The sequence below is a fragment of the Ruditapes philippinarum genome, unplaced genomic scaffold, assembly GCF_026571515.1.
Source record: "Ruditapes philippinarum isolate M1 unplaced genomic scaffold, ASM2657151v2 ctg7249_1_1_1_1, whole genome shotgun sequence".
Lineage (NCBI taxonomy): Eukaryota > Metazoa > Mollusca > Bivalvia > Venerida > Veneridae > Ruditapes > Ruditapes philippinarum.
This window is the reverse complement of record NW_026862352.1, coordinates 1-24541: the sequence shown is the minus strand read 5'-3', so window position 1 is coordinate 24541 and position 24541 is coordinate 1. Positions and strand designations below refer to the sequence as shown.

Genomic DNA, 24541 nt, shown 5'->3' with positions numbered 1-24541 from the left:
ATTGTAATCAAGTTGAATTTTTTTAATCAATTTTACAATAATTACACTGTAATCATTGTGGAATTTGATTCCCTTCCCCCAAAATTAAATTAATTTTAATTTAAATTTAAATTACAGTTTAAAATTTCAGCCCAGAAATTTATTTTACAATTCGTTTTGACCTTTTAATTTATTTTCAGATTTTACAAAAACCCTTTTTTAAATTTAAATTTAATTCCCTTTTATTTACATGATATTTTTTAAAACTTTTTTTTTAAACTTTTAAATAGAAAACCCCCCCTAAGGGAAGACCCCCATTTTGGGGTAACCCAAAAATGGGTATTAATTTTTGGGGGTTTTTTAAATTTGTAAACTTTTTCATATCTTTGCTTATAAAATTTACAACTTAATGCCCATGGCCCGGGTTTAAATCTTTTTGGGTATGAAAAAAAACAACAACAAAAAAAATATGTGTCCTTATGCTAAAAAAAACAGTAAAAGAACATAAAAGTTATGATTTTTTTCTGAAGAAATTTAACAAAAAATTCTCTTTTGGTCATAATTTCAATATCAATTAAATATTGAAGTAACATATTATCACCTTTCAATAAAAATTAAAATTCTTCCCACAAAAAAAAATTGCCAACAGACCCACCAATCTAAAATAAACTTTTCCCACCTTATTTCATTTAAATGAGTCCCAAAATAATAACAGTTTTTCCAACACCCTTTGTGTGAAATTTCCATGCAAACATTTTAAAGCAGACATAACAACCCAAATTTTAAATCTAGTAGGTTTTTGACTTTAATATCAGTTGGCGTCTCAAAGTAGTTTGGGGTCAAATTAAGAATAAAAGCAAAGAATTTTTGGAATGGGATCAGGTGGTCCTAAAAAGTGGATGACATATCATATGGATCATATGGATCATGTCACCATTGACATAAAGAACCTTATAAATAGTCTTATTAAGGGGGATGGTCCTAAATTCAGGGGTGGTTTTAAGTAGGGATTCTACTTTACATTGAAATGTAATCAATTATCAATCAATTACTCTCTTAAAATAATTGTAATTCAATTGATTACAGAGGCAAGTGTGAGTAATCAATCTTAATCAATTACAATAAAATCTGAAAGTAATTGTAATTCAATCAATTACTGATCAATGTAATCATCCCCAGGTCTGCCAATTGCTCAGATCATGTACTGTTAATAGACTTCTTTTTAGCTCGCCTGTCACAAAGTGACAGGGTGAGCTTTTGTGATAGCTTTTCGTCCGGCGTCCGTCCGGCCTCCGTCGTCCGTAAACTTTTACTTTAAATGACATCTCCTCAAAAACCACAAGGCCAATTTCATCCAAACTTCACAGGAATGTTCCTTTGGTGGTCACCTTTAGAAATTGTTCAAAGAATTTAATTCCATGCAGAACTCTGGTTGCCATGGCAACCGAAAGAAAAAACTTTAAATATCTTCTTTTAAAAAAACCCTATAAGCTAGAGCTTAGATATTTGGCATGAAACATCTTCTAGTGAGTGTCTACAAAGTTTGTTCAAATAAAAGCCCTGGGGTTAAAATTGGCCCTGCCCCAGGGGGTCATTGATTTTCCCTATATGCATATAGTAAAAACTTAAAAAATCTTCTTATAAAGATCCCAAAGAGGTAGAGCTAAGATATTTAGCATGAAACATGTTCTAATGAGTGTCTACCAAGTTTGTTCAAATAAAAGCCCTGGGGTCAAAATTGGCCCCGCCCCAGGGTGTCATTGATTTTCCCTATATGCATATAGTAAAATCTTAAAAAATCTTCTTTTAAAGAACTCAAAAAGCTAGAGCTAAGATATTTAGCATCAAACATGTTCTTATAGGTGTCTACCAAGTTTGTTCAAATAAAAGCCCTGGGGTCAAAATTGGCCCGGGGGTCAATGATTTTCCTTATTTGTGTATAGCAAAAACTTAAAATCTTCTTTGAAAAAACCCAAATAGCTAGAGTTTAGATATTAAGCATGAAACATCTTCTAGTAAGTGTCTACAAAGTTTGTTCAAATAAAAGCCCTGGGGTCAAAACTGGCCCCGCCCCAGGGGTGTCATTGCTTTTAACTATATGTGTATAGTAAACACTTAAAAAAATCTTCTTTTAAAAAATCCAATGAGCAAGAGCTTAGATGTTTAGCATGAAACATCTTCTTATGGATGTCTACCAAGTTTGTTCAAATAAAAGCCCTGGGGTCAAAATTGGCCCCGCCCCAGGGGGTCATTGATTTTCCCTATATGCATATAGTAAAAACTTAAAAAATCTTCTTTTAAAGAACTCAAAGAGCTAGAGCTAAGATATTTAGCATCAAACATGTTCTAATAGGTGTCTACCATGTTTGTTCAAATAAAAGCCCTGGGGTCAAAATTGGCCCCGCCCCGGGGGTCATTGATTTTCCTTTTATGTGTATAGCAAAAACTTAAAGAAATCTTCTTTGGAAAAACCCAAATAGCTAGAGTTTTGATATTAAGCATGAAACATCTTCTAGTGAGTGTCTACAAAGTTTGTTCAAATAAAAGCCCTGTGGTCAAAATTGGCCCCGCCCAGGGGGTCATTGATTTTCCTTAAATGTGTATAGCAAAAACTTAAAATCTTCTTTGAAAAAACCCAAATAGCTAGAGTTTAGATATTAAGCATGAAACATCTTCTAGTAAGTGTCTACAAAGTTTGTTCAAATAAAAGCCCTGGGGTCAAAACTGGCCCTGCCCCAGGGGTGTCATTGTTTTTAACTATATGTTTATAGTAAAAACTTAAAAAAATCTTCTTTTAAAAAGCCCAATGAGCTAGAGCTTAGATGTTTAGCATGAAACATCTTCTTATTGGTGTGTGTGTGTGGGGGGGGGGGGGGGGGGGGGGGGGGGCTATATACAGGTGAGCGACCTCAGGGCCATCATGGCCCTCTTGTTTAATTTGGGTGGGAATTTTTTCAAAAATCACATATTAATTTGAGTGCGTCACTTGCGATCTTTATATAAAGAACAAAGACAACGGGTTGTGAAATTATTTGCATTTATCAAATACAAAAACAGATCGAGTAGAGACTTAAAAAAAAATCATTTTTGACTTACAAATTTGAATGTTTTGAAATTGATGAATTTAACTTTCTAAATTTCAAATTCATGTGAACATAATTGTTCATAATCTTCTTTATGAAAACATTTTCCTGCTCTGCAATAAAAATAGTCAATCATTACTCTTATTAAACTTATGAGGAAAGAAAAAGAATTTTTTTTATATAATATGCTATATATTACGCATCAAGGTGAGCCTTGAGGTCCTCCTCCAGTTAAGCCGGAAAGTCACCATATGACCTATACTGGGTGTGACGTAAATCCCAACCAAACAAAAATACAAAAGATAAACACATCTTCACGTGTGCTACATGCTGATGTAAATATTGCAATATATCACTTACTCTCAGTGTGCTATGTAGCATATTTACTAAAAAATAAACAACAAATATCCTGTATTTACGTGTAATAACAATAAAGGACAGGACATTTTAATGACAGAAAAGAAACAAACATGCATCTTTCACGACAATCATGTGGGTAACATGCATCATTTGTGTTTCAAATAATTTTTGTTTAGATTTAGGTTTTGTATATTTTCTCATCATTTTTGTAAACTTTTTTATTTGTTTTTGTAGATTGTTTTTATTAGGTCAGGGACTTTTTTTATTTTGATGCCAAATTTTGTAGTTGATATTTCTTATTGCAAGTCATTAAATTCATTCAATAGCTTGGTTTGATAAAAGGATGGGAAAACATTTTAATGAAGAAATAATTTCAGAAGGAGACATGTGTATGTAGGAAGTATAATTCAAATACAATTTGGCTGTGAAAATTTGTGTTACCTTGCGAGTTTGTTTTGCTGATGTACATACATGGGTCAGGACAACTTAGATTTTCCTTTTTGCCAAGGTCACTGTCCAAAGATTTGTAATAATTTGAGGTGACAAAATAGGTTTATATACAAGTTAGGATTGGGGACAATCTCTGTTTTAATTGAGATAAAGATATGCAAAAATGATAAGAGTTATGAAATTATGCCAAGAGGGGCAATGACCGTAATGTATGATGGATTTCATGTTTGTTTTCATGTTTATTACATACAATTATTCTTGTCTTTTTTAATGTATATATTTTGTATTTTTAAAATTTTACCCCCATTTCAGACCCCTCTTTAAAGCAGCATGCCCTCAGTTTCATGGTAATTTTCATGAAAATTTGGAGAATGTATTAGAAAGTAAAATATTGTCAAGTTATCAAGGAAAGTACTTTACACATTACAACCTGCACTTTCAACCCACATAAATTACCAACTAATGGCCAAATTATGTAAAAATAGCCTTATTTAAAATAACCAATCAGTAGAAATACGGTGATGAATACTTTAAAAATCATCCATTCATTTCATATAACATGTAAAAAATTACCTGAATTGTGAATTTTTTAAATTTTCTTAAATTAATTAATTTTCTTGGAAAAAAAATGCTCATCTGGAGGCATGCTGTTTTAAAATGTTTTATTTTTATTATTGTTGTTATTATTTCTATTATTATTATTATTATTATTATTATTATTATTATTATTATTATTTTTATTATTATTATTTTTATTATTATTATTATTATTATTATTACAATTTATAGATTATGGGGATGAGGATAAATCAAAAAGTGCAATATCGTAGTATTAGAGTAAAGAGTTATCAAACATTATCCGACAATGTCTCATGTTTTTAATGTAATATATAACCATTAATATTTCTTAACATATGAGCCACGCCATGACAAAACCAACATAATGCATTTGCGACCAGCAATGGATCCAGACCAGCCTGCAGATCCGCGCAGTCTGATCAGGATCCATGCTGTTCACTTACAAACCCTATAACAAGTAGAGAAACTGATAGCGAACAGCATGGATCCTGATAAGACTGCGGGTATGTGCAGGCTGGTCTGGATCCATGCAGGTCGCAAATGCATTATGTTGGTTTTGTCGTGGCGCGGCTCATATTTAATATAATGAGGCTTGTCAAAGGGTGATTTTGCCATTGTTATTGTTGTTTTTTTATGACTTTCATATCATATGATAAAAATATGTGTAATTTCATATACCATGTATACAGTAGACTTATGTTTAACTGGTCCTAAAAATGTTTTAAAGTGAATTGGTCTACAATAGGCACATTTTCCGTACCTAATTCTGATATCAGGGGTTGACACTAACTTTTCAGCCAGGAATCCCAACGGGACATCTGTTTTTGAATTCAAAAGTCCCTTCCCTAAGTTGGAAGTCCCTGATTTTTTTATATAATTTTAAGAATAAAGCAATAACCTTTGTCTATCAAAATTGATGTGCAACTTATTTTTTATTGTTCATTCGTTTTACTTTTTGGGATATTGATCATAGCCCATATGGATCTACATTAAGTGATGAAGGAACGAAATCCTCTATGTTTCCTTCCAGCATTATTAAGTTTGGTAACAAAATCATACATGCAGTTGGAAGTGTTTATAGGTCTTGTAAAATATGTCCTAAATATTACTGACTTCAATACATATAATTTTACTATGGTGGTTGAAAATACAGCAAAATATTGGCAAATACTGACATTGGAATGTTTGGTATGTGGAGAATTTTCGTGTTTTGTAAACAATGTTTCATTTCCGGTTTACTTTTTGCAAGTTTATCACGTTTAATAAATACTTTTTTTGCAAGATTACCATCTTAAATTAATACTTTAAAGTTGATTAAAGATCAATTTTAATTGTTTAGTATATTTTTAACTTAAAAACTTAAAAGTCCCAACGGGACATCTGACTTGGAACTTAAGAAATCCCTTGCCAATTTTTTAAGTCCTCGGGACCGCGGGACTGTGTTAGTGTCGAACACTGCTGATATTGATACAAACATCAGACATGTATCTTTGTGATATTGCTATGAAACATTGCTTGAAAGGAAAAAAATATGAGCCGTGTCATGACAAAACCAACATAATGGGTTTGCGACCAGCATGGATTCAGACCAGCCTGCGCATCTGCGCAGTCTGATCAGGATCCATGCTGTTCGCTTACCAACTCTATTACAAGTGGAGAAACTGACAGCGAACAGCATGGATCCTGATCAGACTGCGCGGATGCGCAGGCTGGTCTGGATCCATGCTGGTCGCAAACACACTATGTTGGTTTTGGTCATGACGCGGCTCAATTATGTTGATAAATTTATATAGGATTTAGTATGAACATTTTTTTTGATGGCTAATAATGTATTGTTGTAGGGCAGTTCATTATTCTGATATACTGTATTCCTAGAAATGTTCGCGGATACAATATTTCGCGTTTTTCACAACATCGCCATTTTCGCGGAGACAAACTTTCGCGGTTATGTAGTAACCGCGAATTCCGCGAATGTTAAGTCGCTAAGGCCTAAACAACAGTTTTTGGAGCTACGTTTTTTATGATTGACCTTTCCTGTTGGGTGCTTTTAATTATTTTTTTTTTTTTTGACAAATCTCGGCTTAAGCGCAATGTTACTCGATACATTTTCATCTATTGACTATTCGAACAAGGATGGTTGTTCCGTGAACACATTCATATTTCCTTACCTTTTTCATAATGTTATTAAGTAAGACTTAGTCAGACCCGTTAGCTTTTATTCTAATTTGAATCAAAACTGACTTTATCTTCAAAATGTCGATACGTATTTTTTACACATTATCGGACTGTACATCGCTTTCATTATAACAACATAACAGCTGTTTATCAATGTAGCACTTGATCGCTATTGTACTTTTAACAAAGGATTACACCTACTCCAAACAAATAAAATCCAAGACATTCAATGTTCGCAAACTGTAAATGCGTTTGTCAACGCCGTAACTAGCAAATAACGCCATGTTAATTACTAATAATGATTTTTTTTTCTTTTTCAGCGTGCAAACTAGTATCAATAACATACATAAATAATTCTTTACACATTTCTATAACACCTATTTTTATATGTTGTTTTGTGTAAGTAGATTATAATAAATATTCTGCACTTTTTATGTTATATTTGGTTGAAGCTAGAAATGTTCGCGGATTTGTTATAAGTGACATATTCGCGGCTATAAAGATTCGCGGAATCATGCCTACCGCGAAAACCGCTAACTTAAAATGCGCGAAATCTTTTCTAGGAATACAGTATATATGTATGTAACATGAGATAAATATCTTAGCTCTAGCTCTTTGGAATCTAAATCAAAAAAAGATTTTTAAAGTTTTTACTATATGCATATAAGGAAAATCAATGACCCCCAGTGCAGAATCAATTTTGACCCCAGGGCTTTTATTTGAACAAGCTTTGTAGACATTCATTACAAGATGGTTTATGTTAAATATATAAGCTCTAGCTATTTGGTTTTTTTAAAAGAAGATATTTGAGCCGTGTCACGACAAAACCAACATAATGCGTTTGCAACCAGCATGGACCCAGACCAGCCTGCGCAGTCTGATCAGGATCCATGTTGTTCGCTTACAAACCCTATAACAAGTGGAGAAACTGACAGCGAACAGCATGAATCCTGATCAGACTGCGCAGATGCCCAGGCTGGTCTGGATCCATGCTGGTCGCAAACACACTATGTTGGTTTTGTCATGACGCAGCTCATATGTTGATAAATTTATAAATGATTTAGTATGAACATTTTTTTTGATGACTAATAATGTATTGTTCTAGGGCATTTTATTATCTGCTATATAAATGTATGTAACATGAGATAATGTATCTCACATGTGCCAACATCATCTGTGTGTAATTCTTTCATGGTTTGTTATGTGTGATATATCAATTAGCTAACACGGCCAGTGAGTTTTCCCTTTTGAGCATAGAAGAACTGAAAGTGTGTATTATTATGCAATGAAATCACTGTTGACGTTCTATATTTAGACATGTGACGTAATCTTTATACATGTGACGTAACCACTAAAAATATGACATGCTGAAATTAAGTACAGAGAGAAATCGGGCGAATTAGCTTGATTTATCACATGCTTTTCGGTGGTTTATAGAAATATATCCGTGATATAAAACTGGTAATTTCACTGTTTGAAACAGTAAGATTATCACTTTGATAATTTCACTGTTTTGAATTTAAGCCCCTTACGTTGTTTCAGTGAAATACCAGCGTGCACAGTACTCAGGGTACCAACTTAATGACATGACATCGTAAATGACATCACGTTGCATTATTATTTGGCGCGCTTTTCATTCAGTATTAGGTTCAATCTCTTTTTAAAACGTTTATATGCATATAATAAAAAGAAAATTTGTTTAGTTTAGTGTAAGATTGAAATATATTTCACCTTGTGAACACCAAAAGTTCATATTTCACTCATGGCTGCGCAACTCGTGAAATATAACTTTTGGTGCTCACTCGGTGAAATATCCCGGGTGTAGATTTTCCAGGGTAAGCCTGGAAGAGAGGCTGGTAAACCCTGGAAAACTATGGAAAAGCATGGAATTTCATGGAAATTCATGGAAAATTGGTATTTTTTCCATGCTATGTGGACTTTTTTTGTCCAGCCATTTCCAGCATTGCTGGAATAGGCTGGAAATTGGCTGGACATTTGTGGTAAAAGCCTGGAAAACCATGGACTTTACTTCCATGTAGCATGGAAAGTGAAACTTAGATTTTTTTTGATGCTGGAAATGTGTTAAACTTTCTCTAAGTATGCTGGAAAAAACTTGTAAAAATTTCCAGAAATCTTACTTTATATATTCAGCACAATATTGTAAATTTACGAAGAAAATAATATACAATCATCATTTATTTTAATGCAAGTTACTGTAAATGATTTGAAATTTGACACTTTATACTTTTTATGTAGTTGAAAAAGGGTATCTCAGAAAAAATGTCTATGCTAAAGACATAAATGAATTGATTGTTCAAAATACATATTATTATTTAAATAAATCTACATGAAGTTATGTACAATGAAATAATATCCATTTAATTACAGGCTTTAAGTTTAACTATAAATTAATTAAAGTCTGTGATTAAATCATTCAGACACTATAATAATCAAGATGATAGGGATTGCATTGCTTGCCATTTTTAAATTGTAAGAATTCATGTTTTTGGATAACAATAAATAAATAAACAAAACAAAACAGTGCATGAAAGAATCTCATATATATTCTATATTAAATTGACCAATATTTAGGAAAATAAATACTACATCCACTGAGATTTTATGCTACACAGATCAGAGCTCTGATAAAACTCATTGACCAGCATTTGCCCACCATCTGTGCATGACTAATTTACTCCACTGGTCATTTCAGATCAGGCTGTTCCATGTGATTATTTTGGGGAGAGATAACATTATAAATTTCATATGAAGAATGTGTCTAGAAGGACATTGCAATCTTTTTTGTACAAAAATTTGTAATGATCTTTAAAATCTATATATCAATTAGCTATTTCATATTTTCTTTCACGCTCAAAGAATATAAGTTAAAATGATGAGCAGATTAACCCTGCTTTACATAATGATAGACCTGTCCTGAGTAACTGTTGTAAATTTTGAATTCTAAGATATCTGAGTCAGCAAAGAGTGCATTGAAATTACAGAGGATGTACTTGATATTTTAGCAGTTTTGGAGATATTGTTTTGTTTAAGACTTTAAAGTGTTTAAGTATTGGTATGATAACAATAAGAATCACCTGGGAAAAGGAGATATACAACAGAATCAGGTATTTATAAACCTTAAGTTACATCAATGCAGAAACAGGTTATATATCAAACTATCAACATTTGTAACAAGAGATCAAGGTTGTTTTTATATTTTCAACTTCATGCATTTGTTTTTTCTGATAATTGTTTTTAATCTATACATGTATAATCTTTAAAATATAAATTATTCAATGATTTCTTTATAATGTATAATTGTTAAAATGACAATTGTTAGTAGATCTTTTTCATTTCCTACAAATAAAACAAATTAAATCAATTTGATTAAATAGGACTAAATGGTACAATCAGTAGTTTTGAACAGCTGAACAGGGTCATCATAATCATTTGTTATTTCCATGTATGTGTTGTGTTTTCAATGGAACAATCTAAAATTACATTTTACATTATACAATTACATAACTTGTAGGCTGGGACATAAGTGCTGACTGTGAGAATTACCAACAGTGTTTAATAATGATGTGCAGTATTAATCCTGAAAAGGTATATTTTTAAATCTCAATATGTGTACTTTTTTATTCCATGTCTTTTCTTGAAAAAATAAATACTGGGTGATAAATATTGTCACAAATTTACTTAATTCTTATACATGTACAGAGAAATTCTTAAACACTTGTGCACTTTGAAATAAGATATACTGCATGCTTTAGTATTTTTGAATATGCATAAGCATAGTTAATATTTAATAGTTAATACATTTGAAACATTAGATTTGATGTTATTAAAAGATACCAAATATAACTGCAAAATATTTATATGCAATAAAACATAAGTCATTACCACATCTGTGTTAAATTTATTATTAATTTTATCTTTAAAGGTGAGCACAACCACAAGAAGTTTTAGGAAACATAGGTAGAGGACTGAAAATGGACATCAATAAAAGAAACAGTAATTTAAATAATCAGAAACACTTGAAACAAATCTAAGATTAAAACAGTTTATCATTGACAGATTAAGAGCAAAATAATTGCTAAAATTTATAAGACAACCAGAACCTAGCTAGCAAACCTGCAGCTAGAAAAATAACTGTTTGTGCTATAGTGAATGTAGGATGTTCTATTCTGTATTTGGACTAAAGGATATGTATTAAATTTTGTGAAAGAAATATGTGATCATGTTAAACTAATAAAAATTCCACCCCAAACATTCCTGTGCTGAATTTCTTCAGAGAATTTTAAATTTTAAGAACATTCAGGGATGCTGGAATTAGGCTGGATTTTTTTCCATGTTATTCCATCAAGGCTGGACTATTTACCATGGTAAAAAGTCCAGCCTCTATGGTTGGCAGACACATGGAATACCCTGGAAAAAAATCCATACTTTTGTTCCAATACTCCATGTACATGGAAAAGCATGGAATAAAGTCCATGCTTTTCCATGGAAAACATGGAAAATGTTCCATGCAGCATGGAAAATGTTCCATGTTTTTTCCCTGTTTTTCCAGCCAATTTTTCTCAGCTTCAGGCTGGAAAAGGCTGGAAAATTTTGTTCCAATACTCCAGCCTCTTATTTTCCATGGAAATCCCTGGAAAAGCATGGACTTTTTACACCCGGGATATTCCGATCTTGCACTGAACTAAACAAATAGCCTCTATATCAAGAACGGCAACATTTATTTGTTGATGTCGTGTTAGAATCTAAATAATATATCAAAATCGATCATTTTATTGTTGAATAAAATCACTGTTTGTCATTCTGGTGCGCATCATTATATCACTTGGGGCTACACCCTTTTGATATAATTTTGCGCATCCAAGCTCCAAACAGTGATATTATTAAGCGATAAAATCACTGCTCAGGATATATTATTTCTTAAGTATAAACATTAGTATTTATTGTATAACAGATCTACCATTATAGACCAATTCACTTTAAATCATTTTGCAGACTAGATTTGTTACACCTTGCAATACTTGTTAGATACTTCGTATCTTTTCTTACACTATGTAAGCATGTAAAAAGCAGTTTGTTCTAGATTATTGTTGGTTTTAACAGATTTTTTTAAAGCTTCTATTGTCTATAGTAAATAAATGCTTTTGATAACTTAAAGGTTAATTTTATATATGTGAACTTGTGTTTACAAAAAAAATCTAGAGGTCTGTATTAAACAGGTATTTCACGTTCCTTATCTCAAGATAAGATAAAATTATTGTGTACCAAACCTTTGACTTGTGAATCTATTTCAAACATGCAATAATATTCAGGGTGGGTGATCACTTAACATTTGTTTATGGTAACATAAGTTCAATGCAGATGTTTGTTAAGTTTTCATCATATCTTTCAATATTTGAATAACAAGCATACACAATGGTCCAGACAAATGTTTTCTGATTCCAATTGTACATATTTTTTTCAAATGTAGCCGATAAGCTTTCAGAAATTGTGACAAATACTTTCATCAAAATATTGCCACATAAATAAATTCTGCAAGCAACACGGGTAAAGTAAAAGAGCTACCATGGAAAGTTGTATATACCCTTTGAATTCGCAAATATTTTTCTAGAAGTTCATATATGTTTATTATTCAAATACTGAAGGATAAAACGAAAAAATTAGCAAATACCATTAATGGTGACCCTATGATACCATAAACAAATGCCACTGATATATGTCACTAACCCTGAATATACATGTGTAGGCTGTATGAAAAATACTGCTTTTTTATAAGGGGAGTGTTAACAATTACAAGCGAATGCATTTGATGTTAGTAAATATTAATTGCTATGTACTAAAGGTAAAATGATTGTTTAATTAACTTAACTTTTTACAGGAATGGTCAGAAGGGCAAAATGATTATACCAATTTAATACATCAGACATCTGGAAAATGAACGTTGAAAGGTTCATAACATCTGCACAAGGAATATTGTAATATATGTAATTATTTTGTATACCTTTAAAAATCAGGTTGGTTTACATTGAATTAGAAACAAATTGGCGTACAATTATCACATAATAATTAAGTCAATTGAAAGCTGTTTCGTTGAATGAAGAGACATTTTTTTCTTTAAATCAAGTGAATCTTGTTTCATTCTTTGCTTTAAATGGTATAAAGGTATATCTTAAGACATAGTTTCATAGAATTTAGAACAGTAAAATTATATATATTCCATAATGTTATAATGGGCAAATCGCATCAGATTTGTAACACTGATTGTAATGATACTTTACAAATATGAATATGTTAATAAACTGAACAAAATGTTCCAGAACAACATATAACGCTGCTATTTTAAGTAGGGTCATTATCATTTAGCATTGATTTGCTTTATGCGCCATTTGTTTATAAGGAAATATGCAAACAATTTTTTTTCACACAAGCGTTTTGGAGGGTAGTTTTTTTAAAAAAAAATTCAAACAATGATTTTGATGAATACTGACGACAGATATATAGCTTTATACACTAAAATAGTCTGATTCTATGTGTATTAGGTAAAGCTTGATTTTATTCTGATGGTTTTTAAATTATATATATGTTATCTTTTTATAAATTATTGAATTTATCAAACATTAGCTATTGCTAGGTAAAAACATTGGCCTAAAGACTTTTTTTCAATTATCAAATGTTGCCAAAGATTATGTGTTACCGTCCAAAATATCATATTCTGGAGGAAAAAACTGATACCAAGAATTATATTTTTCTAAATATTAATACAGCATTGTTTTCTATAATGGTTAACTTTTCTTCAATTTGAATCTAAATTGTGAGATTAATATTAAAGCAAATCACGATAATTCTGAAGTTTAAAAATATATATCCACCTTTTATGATACTTCATAGAGGATATAGTATGAGTGTAGATTTAGCACTTAATGTATTGAACAAGTTGAATAAAAACATATCATTCGAGCCCTCTGGCGGGCATAAGATTGTTTTATTCAACAAGTTCAATAAATTTTGTATTTAATCTACACAAAAACATAATATTCTATTTATAACATATCCAAAGAATGGTTTGCAGTTAAAAAATTGTAATTTTTCATTAACACATACTTATTTCTTTATGTACTTTGTGTTTGCTTTACAGGGCTGCATTTCAATTGCACTTCAGGGTAGACTTTAAAACTTATAATTTTTTCTTATTGCTCAGCTTTCATTGCTGTGTAGGGCTCTTTTTACATCCTAATTATGTATATGCACATGTATAGTTAATATTCTTTTTAACTATGCCAAAGTTTTGCTTTATCTGTATGTAGTTTATATTGTTTTTTATGCCCCCGCCATATAATGGCAGGGGCATATAGTGTTACCCTGTTCCGTCATTCCGTCATTCCGTCCTTCCGTCCTTCCGTCATCATCAGTTTCCGTTCATTATCTTAATAACCCTTGCACATATTGAACTCAAATTTGACATATGGATATGTCATGAGAAAATACAGGTCAAGTTCGAAATTGGTCATGGTTCGATGATTTTTGGCAGAGTTATGCCCCTTTTACATTGAAAATAATATGAAATTTTCAGTTTCCGTTCATTATCTCCCAAACGGTTCAAAACATTCAATTCAAAATTGACATATTGATATGTCATGAGAAAATACAGGTCAAGTTCGAAATTGGTCATGGTTCGATGATTTTTGGTAGAGTTATGCCCCTTTTACTTTGAAAATAATATGAAATTTTCAGTTTCCGTTCATTATCTCCCCAACGGTACAACACATTCAACTCAAACTTGACATATTGATATGTCATGAGAAAATACAGGTCAAGTTCAAATTTGGTCATGGTTCGATGATTTTTGGCAGAGTTATGCCCCTTTTACTTTGAAAATAATATGAAATTTTCAGTTTCCGTTCATTAACTCCCCAATGGTACAACACATTCAACTCAAACTTGACATATGGATACGTCAAAGGAATGCGCAGGTCAAGTTTAAATTTGGTCATGGTTCAATGATTTTTTGCAGAGTTATGCCCCTTTCACTTTGAAAATAATATGAAATTTTCAGTTTCCGTTCATTATCTCCCCAATCGTACAACACATTTAGCTCAAACTTGACATATCGATACGTCAAAGGAATGCGCAGGTCAAGTTCAAATTTGGTCATGGTTCGATGATTTTTGGCAGAGTTATGCCCCTTTTACTTTGAAAATAATATGAAATTTTCAGTTTCTGTTTATTATCTCCCCAACAGTATTAAACATTCAACTCAAATTTAACATATTGATACGTCAAAGGAATGCGCAGGTCAATATCAAATTTGGTCATGGTTCGATGATTTTTGGCAGAGTTATGCCCCTTTCACTTTAAAAATAATATGAAATTTTCAGTTTCCGTTTTATTATCTCCCCAACAGTATTACACAATCAACTCAAATTTGACATATGGATATGTTTTTGGAATGCGCAGACCAAGTTCGAATCTGGTCATGGTTCAATGATTTTTGGCAGAGTAATGCCCCTTTCACTTTGAAAATGATATGAAATTTACAGTTTCTGTTCATTATCAACCCAACAGTGTTACATATTCAACTCAAAATTGACATATGGATATGTCAAAGGAATGCGCAGGTCAAGTTGGAATTTGGTCATGGTTCGATGATTTTTTGGCAGAGTTATGTCCCTTTCACTTTGAAAATAATATAGATACATCTTAGGAATAAGCAGTTTAAGTTTGAATTTGGTCGTGGTTCAATGATTTTAGACAAACTTATCTTTCCTGAATGTTGAACTTTCAGTTTCAGCACTCATACTTTTGTGGAAATGTATATAGCCATTATGTTGGCTACAAATATGCAATATGCTGTTTTTAAAAGGTTAAGACTGAATAATTTCAGTGCCTTGAACATTGTATAAAAATGGTTTGTGTTAACATTGAAAAGTTTTAAGGGCTTTGAACTTAGAATGAAAAAAATAATTTGTGCAAACAAATTTGGAACTAAATATTATAACATTTGAAATTTTGGCTGTATGCGGGGGCATCCGTGGCATGATGACACATTTCTAGTTTTTATTCTTTTTTTAAATGTTTTTTTTTTCATAGTATTTTTATGCAAGACTTTAAAACTTTAGAAATTTATTGCATGGGCCAAATCTAATATGAGGGTTGTGTTTTGTCTGGCCAAAACGAAATGGTTAGTCTGAAAGCTTTGATTTGTCCTTCCTGAGTATTGATGGTATATGAAAGTTTGGTTCAGTCACAATGTATGAAGAAGAGCAGGAATGAAAAACAAAAATAACAAGAATAATGTTTATATAAGCAAACTAACTTTTTTTTAATGGCCTTTATACAGAACAAGTTAACTTCCTTTATTTCACTGCCAATTTATGTAATTTATCAAATGAACAGATTATAATCATCCCTGTCTTCTTGAACACAACATTGTATTACCTAGAATCCTTGTTGTCTTTCATTGAAACAGCCAGATTCCATACTGGGTTGGAACGTCGGTGGCTCTACTCTGGTGCCCGTTCGTGCCTGAAATAATGCACAGAAGGGCACCTGAGGTCTTCCTCCACCAGTAAAGCTGGAACAGCGCGATATGACCTATACTGTGTCGATGTGACATAAAACCCAAAACAAACAAAACCATAGTTGGGTTCTGGAGTTATACCCACCTCGGATGAACATTTATGGCTATCATGGTGTTGTTTTTGTGCCCCCACGTTAGTGGCGGGCATTTAGATTTACCCTTGTCCGTCCGTCTGTCCGTCCGTCCTTCCGTCCGTCCTTCCGTCCGTCCGTCCGTTCACTTTTGTGTCGCACGTAACTCAAAAAGTATTTAACCTAGAGTCATGAAACTTTACAGAAATGTTGATCAGCATGTGTAGTTGTGCACCTGGGTATTTTCGTCTGGATATTTGTAGTATTTTCAGAGTTATTGCCCTTGACTTTGTAAAATTTTGCAATTTTCAACTTGTGTCGCATGTAACTCAAAAAGTATTTGACCTACAGTCATGAAACTTTACAGGAATGTTGATCAGCATGTGTAGTTGTGCACCTGGGTATTTTCGTCTGGATATTTTTAGTATTTTCAGAGTTATTGCCCTTGATTTTGTAAAATTTTGCAATTTTCAACTTGTGTTGCATGTAACTCAAAAAGTATTTGACCTACAGTCATGAAACTTTACAGGAATGTTGATCAGCATGTGCAGTTGTGCACCTGGGTATTTTCGTCTGGATATTTTTAGCATTTTCAGAGTTATTGCCCTTGACTTAGTAAAATTTTGCAATTTTCAACTTGTGTCGCTTGTAACTCAAAAAGTATTTGACCTACAGTCATGAAACTTTACAGGAATGTTGATCAGCATGTGTAGTTGTGCACCTGGGTATTTTCTTCTGGATATTTTTAGTATTTTCAGAGTTATTGCCCTTGATTTTGTAAAATTTTGCAATTTTCAACTTGTGTCGCTAATAACTCAAAAAGTATTTGACCTAGAGTCATGAAACTTTACAGGAATGTTGATCAGCATGTGTAGTTGTGCACCTGGGTATTTTCGTCTGGATATTTTTAGTATTTTCAGAGTTATTGCCCTTGACTTAGTAAAATTTGGCAATTTTCAACATGTGTCGCACGTAACTCAAAAAGTATTTGACCTAGAGTCATGTAACTTTACAGGAATATTGATCAACATGTGCAGTTGTGCACCAGGTATTTTCGTCTGGATTTATTAGGTATTTTTAGAGTTATTGCCCTTCACTTTGAAAATTTTTGCAATTTTCAACTTGTGTCGCAAGTTTTTCAAGAAGGATTTGACATAGTCATTAAACCTTATTGGCAGGTTGCTCAGCATATTTTAGATTTGCACCTGGGGTTTCGCTTGTGGATTTATCCAGTATTTGTAGAGTTATTTCCCTTGACTTAGTAAAAAGATTGAGAAAACAGTGGCGCGGTGGGGGCACCCGTGTCCTATGGACACATTTCTAGTTTTATGACATATTTGTTGACATTCATGGAAGTAAACTGGTCCCTTAATAATCAAAATTTACTAGATTTGCACTCTCTAAAGAAATATGAAAGGCTATAAATTTTTGATGAGATATTGTTACATAAATCGGTATTAGGTCTTTTGATATTTCAAATGTATTAATTCATGTAATTCGTGTTTTATTCACATACACAATACTGTGATACTTAGATTAATCCAAGGTGGTTTTTATTTCATCACAATTAAAGGTCTGTGGTCAAGAATAGGCATGTTTTTCTGTTAACAAATTGATACTAGAGCTTTGTTCTCTCTTTTTTCCCCAGAGGATCATGTCAGTTTTTAGTGTTATAGCCGTATTATTATTCATTTTTATAATGCATTAAAAATCTTGAAATTCATACAGAATAAAACATCAGTACACAAATAAGAAAACGAATCTTTCAAGTTGTTATAAATTTTTGAGTCCTTTCATTACTGTAACAGTATTTATTTACAAAAATTAATAATGCATTAATATTATATAATATGATCATAATATTAATGCATTATTAGTTTCGAAGTTCATATATTAATGTTATTAAACATTTCATTCTGGACATTTTGTTTTTACTATTTGTTAAAATTAAAAAAATCGTATGTTCTTTTTGCTGTATTACAGTGTAATACAAACCCTATAAAAAGTACAGAAACTGATAGTGAACAGCATGGATCCTGACCAGACTGCACCAATGCGCAAGCTGGTCTGGATCCATGTCGGTCGCAAACGCATTATGTTGCTTTTGTCATGAGGCCACTCAATTATTCAATCTTTAATGAATTTAGAAGCAAATTAATTGATATAATGCTGGAAGTACATTATTACACAAATTGATTATTGTATCTTTTGTTTATTCTATTGGTTATAATACAATGTAAATGATGATCTTTGTTTCATTGATGTATTATAGTATACCTTCTTTGCTTATGTTATAATTTTCAAAGCCCAATGTTTACATATAACTATACATTACATTGCATTACATACTATTACATAAATTGTCAATGTATCTTTTATTTCACATTACATGGCAATCCAGTTTGATTTTGTGATGTATCAAGCTAAGGTACATCATTACAGAAATCGTTGACTTACCTTTTGTTTGTACTATATATGTTACAATACGATGTTTTTGTTCTATTGATATTTACCTAGTGTGAAGCTCTGTTGTGGATATAGTTAGCCTTAGCCAGTAAATTTTATCATTTGTTTTGTTATTCATTGTACAGTAGAATACTACTTTACATTTGTTGAAATAAAGCATCTTTTGAAACTTTTAGTATTTTATTCTTAAAGTTTGTTTTTTGTTATACAATGCTCCCTGTAACATACAGGGATTATACATACATTGGATTTGCATAAATTGTTTGTTTATTAAAAAAGGCCACAACTTGTCATTATGTAATGGAAAGTAAGTATTATCAAAGTGTAAAAAGGATAACAAAAAGGCCATGCATGTTGGGTCCACCTAAAACTATAGAAAACACAACAATTTCAACGCAGATGTAGGTCATAGGGGTCGCATTCAAAGTCATTCAAGGTGTAATATGAGTCTCTTAATTAGAGACAGCATAGAATAATGACTTAATGCTAATTTAGTAATCTATTCAAAACACCAAGCCGTTTGATCATAATCATTCAGGACATAAATGGGATTAAAAGTAGTTCTAACACATTACTTTAGACGTTATCAAAAGGAGATGGTGTGACCTTTCTGTAATGAATAACGGATGTAGAGAGGTATTTTTAGCTCGACTTTTTTTTTTTTTTGAAAAAAAAAGTAGAGGTATTGTTATAGTCAGGTCGGCGTTGCCGTTGCCGTTGCCGTCTCCGTTGCCGTTGCCGTTGCCGTCTGAAAACTTGTACCTGGATCATAACTTTTTTATTTCTTGGTGTATTGTCTTCATACTTGGCCACAACAACCCTTGGGACAAGACCTTTCAGTAGACCACACTAAACCTTGACCTTCATCCATAAATGACCTTGACCTTCAAGGTTAAAAGTCCAATTTTTGCTTTGTTCATGCTGTTATTGGCTGTTACTTTGTTATTTTTGAATGGATTGTCTTCAAACTTGAACATAATAATCTTCAAGGATATCCCTTAAAAATAACCAGTCAGACCTTGACATTCACTCATCAATGACCTTGACTTTGAAGGTCAAATTATTGAAATTTTCATTTTTTTGGCTATTATTGGCTGTAACTTTGTTATTTTTGAATGGATTGTCTTCAAACTTGAACATAAATAATCTTCAAAAGATAACTGTTAAAAATATACCGAAAGACCTTGACCTTCACTCATGAATGACATTGCCTTTGAAGGTCAAATTATTGAAATTTTCATTGTTTTGGCAGTAACTGACTGTAACTTTGCTATTTTTGAAGGGATAAACTTCATATTATAACAGAACATTCTTAAGGACCAGACCTTGTTGTTTATCAAACCCAAATTTGCTTGGGCTCTTTAATGACCTTGACCTTGAAGGTTATATTACTGAATTTTCTCAGATTGTGCATTTATCGGTGTGTGTGTATGTATAGTATATGTATTATATATAAATATATATATAAATGTGTGTGTGTATATATATACATATATGCAGGTATATATATATATATATATATATGCAGGTATATATATATATATATATATTCACACATATCTTCACTTACGGGGCCTATTTATAAGACCGAGTTGAGTGCGCATTATTTCATGCAGTCAGTTTTTTATATATGCCACTATGTAGGCATATAATGACATTTCCAAACAACAGAACTAAGGGGTACTAAGTTATATATATATCAACTATATATTTAATTTTACCATAGGTGAAAACATATTGACCAATAACATAAAACCCCCATTAAAAATATATACATTTGTGGGACATATATCATTTACTACTAAAACCGGCCTACGGGCACTATGTTAGAAGGGTAGCCTACGCCCCCATACATCGTTTTAAACATGCCAGAGTAGCGAGGCCTTATGTATGCCCCACATTAAATATAAACCCCACAAGTATGGTCTCAAATAGACCGATGCCCCGTAAATGGAGGAATGTGACTGTATATATAGATATATATATATATATCAAATATATATATATATATATACATATATATATATATATATATATATATATATATATATATATATACATGTATATAATTGCGTCATGTTTTTTCTATTTTTAGAAATTGCGTCATTTTTTCTATTTTAGAAATTGCGTCATTGTTGCTATTTTTAGAATTTGCGTCATTTTTTTTCTATTTTTAGAAATTGCGTCATTGTTTCTATTTTTAGAAATTGCGTCATTGTTTCTATTTTTAGAAATTGCGTCATGTTTTTCTATTTTTAGAAATTGTGTCATTTTTTTTCTATTTTTAGAAATTGCGTCATGTTTTTCTATTTTTAGAAATTGCGTCATTTTTTTCTATTTTTAGAAATTGCGTCATGTTTTTCTATTTTTAGAAATTGCGTCATTTTTTTCTATTTTTAGAAATTGCTTCATTTTTTTCTATTTTTAGAAATTGCGTCATGTTTTTCTATTTTAGAAATTGCAATCATGTTTTTTCTATTTTTAGAAATTGCGTCATTGTTGCTATTTTTAGAATTTGCGTCATTTTTTCCTATTTTTAGAAATTGCGTCATTTTTTCTATTTTTAGAAATTGTGTCATTGTTGCTATTTTTAGAAATTGCGTCATTTTTGTTTTATTTTTAGAAATTGCGTCATTTTTTTCTATTTTTAGAAATTGCGTCATTGTTGCTATTTTTAGTAATTGCGTCATTTTTTTCTATTTTTAGAAATTGCGTCATTGTTGCTATTTTTTTAGAAATTGCGTCATTTTTTTTCTATTTTTAGAAATTGCGTCATTGTTTCTATTTTTAGAAATTGCGTCATTTTTTCTATTTTTAGAAATTGCGTCATTTTTTCTATTTTTAGAAATTGCGTCATTGTTGCTATTTTTAGAAATTGCGTCATTGTTGCTATTTTTAGAAATTGCGTACTGTTGCTTTTTTTTAGAAATATGCTTAATGTTTCTATTCATATATATACAAAATATATAAACAAAACTAATGTGACAAGACAGACCAACTAAATTTATAAAACGGAAACATCAATATATGTTCAAACCTTTCTATGTTTGCGTTTAGAAAAAGTAAAAAGTCGAGCGTTGCCCCCGCCCGGCGGTGGCTCTTGTTAAATTAGTTGCAACGGCAGCGCGTTTTAATAGATACACGCATGTGCCCGGTAAGTTATACCAGGGGAAAAATTATTAGGATCTCGATCTTTGAACCTAGTCAATAAGGCCCGCTCCCTTTCTTGTCAGAAGTTAGCAAATGCGGGGATCCAACGGGCGCACATCCTGAACATTAGTTTTGCTATTGTACGATATGGAAGGGCATTGTCTCCAAAAACTAAATCTAGATCCGTTTTTATTTTTGACATGCATTTACCCAATAACTCACGATTTTTGCAATAAGCTCTCTGCTTCTCTCTCAAATAACAATGCAACCCAGCCATTTTTACAACCAGTTATTTAAATGACCTGCTAAAATTTCATTCAGTTGGTTAGAAAAAATCAATAATCTTTCCAACGGTATATTACATATGTACTTTCGCGTGCAAATTGAAAATTTAACTTAATTTAATTAAGTTGTTGCCACTAATTAATATGCCCCTCGTATATTATACAAGGATGGACACGACGATTAAGGTTATTGGAGAGGTCATCAGACCTCTCAACAGCGTTGAGAAAGATTGCTGGTGCATCAATTTTTTTCGAAAAGGAAGCTAATGCATCGCATTTTAAGCCTTAAATCATAAGAACCAGTCTACAAAGATTGTTATGCGCATGCTCCGCTTCAATATACGACTTAACCGGAATAAAAATTAACATCGAAGTGAACAAATCGGTGCAAAGAAAAATTGGAAAATGTCATTTACGTTACTTAATACTACGAGCTATGGTGCATTCCGTTTAATCCTTTTAACTGTATAAATACAGATAAATTTTATCATAGGCTCGAACATTTAAAATATGGAACTAGATGATTTATACATGTCTTGTCCGAAGAAAAAAACATCTACATCTAACTAAAGTTTTGCAATGTTTAATGATATCTTGCTCTAATTTTAAACGGTTGCAACGTTTTATTTTGTAAATATTGACTTAAATTGCAAACGTATTCGTTGATTGGTTGAAAATAGATCAGCTAGTTGCGAAAGTAGAACAATTTTTGCGCTTGGTGTGTTTTCCGCTCCCCTCCCACCCCCCCCCCCCCCCCCTTGCAATCGATTGCTGTACAGTATATCATAAAAAAATTATGTCTATGAAAAGAAACAATAAAGAAAAAAATATCTCGGTACGCCGCTTTAAAACTGGCATTTATATATTCTACTTCTCGCTACAAGTTAACGGGTGTGTTACACATGTGTCAAGTAAAACATTAGAACCGTTATGTGACAGTTGCATCAAGGACACTTCAAAGACTTCTATGCATATGAATTCAATGACTGTAAAAATACGTTGATGTTTTTTAGACTCGTTTTATGTGGGACAGTAGCTTCAAGTCTGTTTTAGCATTGTTCATTATTTCAGAACCGTTGTAAATATAACATGGATCAGTACATTTCGAAAATGTAAGTCATGCGTGTATGGATAGTATAATAATACTTATTGATCATATTCTTTGCAAGATACTTTGAAGTGTAGTTGTTGCGCGCGCTGTAACACTGCACTTTGGGGTCCAACCCTAAAAGTGCCTAACACTTCGCTTCGCACTTTGGGGTCCAGCGCACTTTGGGGTCAAAATCGAAAAATTGACCCAAGGTGCGTAAATATGCTACATATCAACGCCACCATTCCTCTAGACCCCTCAATGAGAACTTAACATTATGAGGTTCCACTCTTAATGTGTGACTATATACTTAATAATTTTACCTCCATGTACGATTTACTACTACTACTTAAGGCTGCATTTACACCTAGTCAAGTTTCTTAAATGCCACATTAAAATAAGCTAAATAAATGGCCCTTTCAACATTTTATCAGGCACATTTTTTTAATGAAATGTTTAAGATAATATTTAGATTTCCAGGATTTATACCTTTGTCTTTGCTTAGACTATTATATTTCTATAACATGTGTAAATAAAAAAAACGGGAAAATGTTGCAATTAGCTAATTAACAATGGAGTTAATGAAATGTGTTTCATCCTATTGAAATAAATAGAAAATGTGAGGAAAAATATTTTGAGCTTATTAATTGATACATTTTTTTTATTTAATGAAAGTTCTTCACTAACTGATCAAGATCATTTGAAATCCCTATTGATTCTACTACAATTAAGGGCATATGTTTTGCGTATATTTCATACCTTGGTTTATGTTAAGCATTGGCTTTGACTACAATATATCATTTTAAAACGTCATGAAAAAATAATTTTTATTGATTGATTTTTTATGACCCTAAAGTGCGGTCCCTTGTCTGATGTTAGAAAATGCATATGTACCTGTTTAACGTACTTTGGGGTCAAAATCGGACCCCAAAGTGCGGTGTTACAGCGAGCTGGTATTTCAACTATTCTGGTGCTGGTTCAACTCCCAGCATTACATTTTTTTCAATGCACGGGTACTTCGTGTTACACAACTCGTGTTTAAAACAATTCATTTGATATTTTGTGTTACACATGACACAGTGGCTTACAATGACAATTATCTATTGTATTGTGAGCACACGAGTACTGAGCATATGGTATGATAAGGTGTATATGTTTGTCAAGTTGCGCTCTAACCAATATGCTACTCGGACGTTATTATTCATACCCACTTTTATTGTATTGAATTGCAAAAAATGCCAAATGTAATACTAAAATAT

General features: G+C 31.9%; 1 pseudogene; it reads left to right on the top strand.

The window, feature by feature from the left end:
* Positions 1-18933, top strand: part of LOC132718803 (voltage-gated potassium channel subunit beta-2-like) — a 42391-nt pseudogene extending 23458 nt beyond the window's left edge.
* The last annotated feature ends 5608 nt before the right edge of the window (positions 18934-24541 follow it).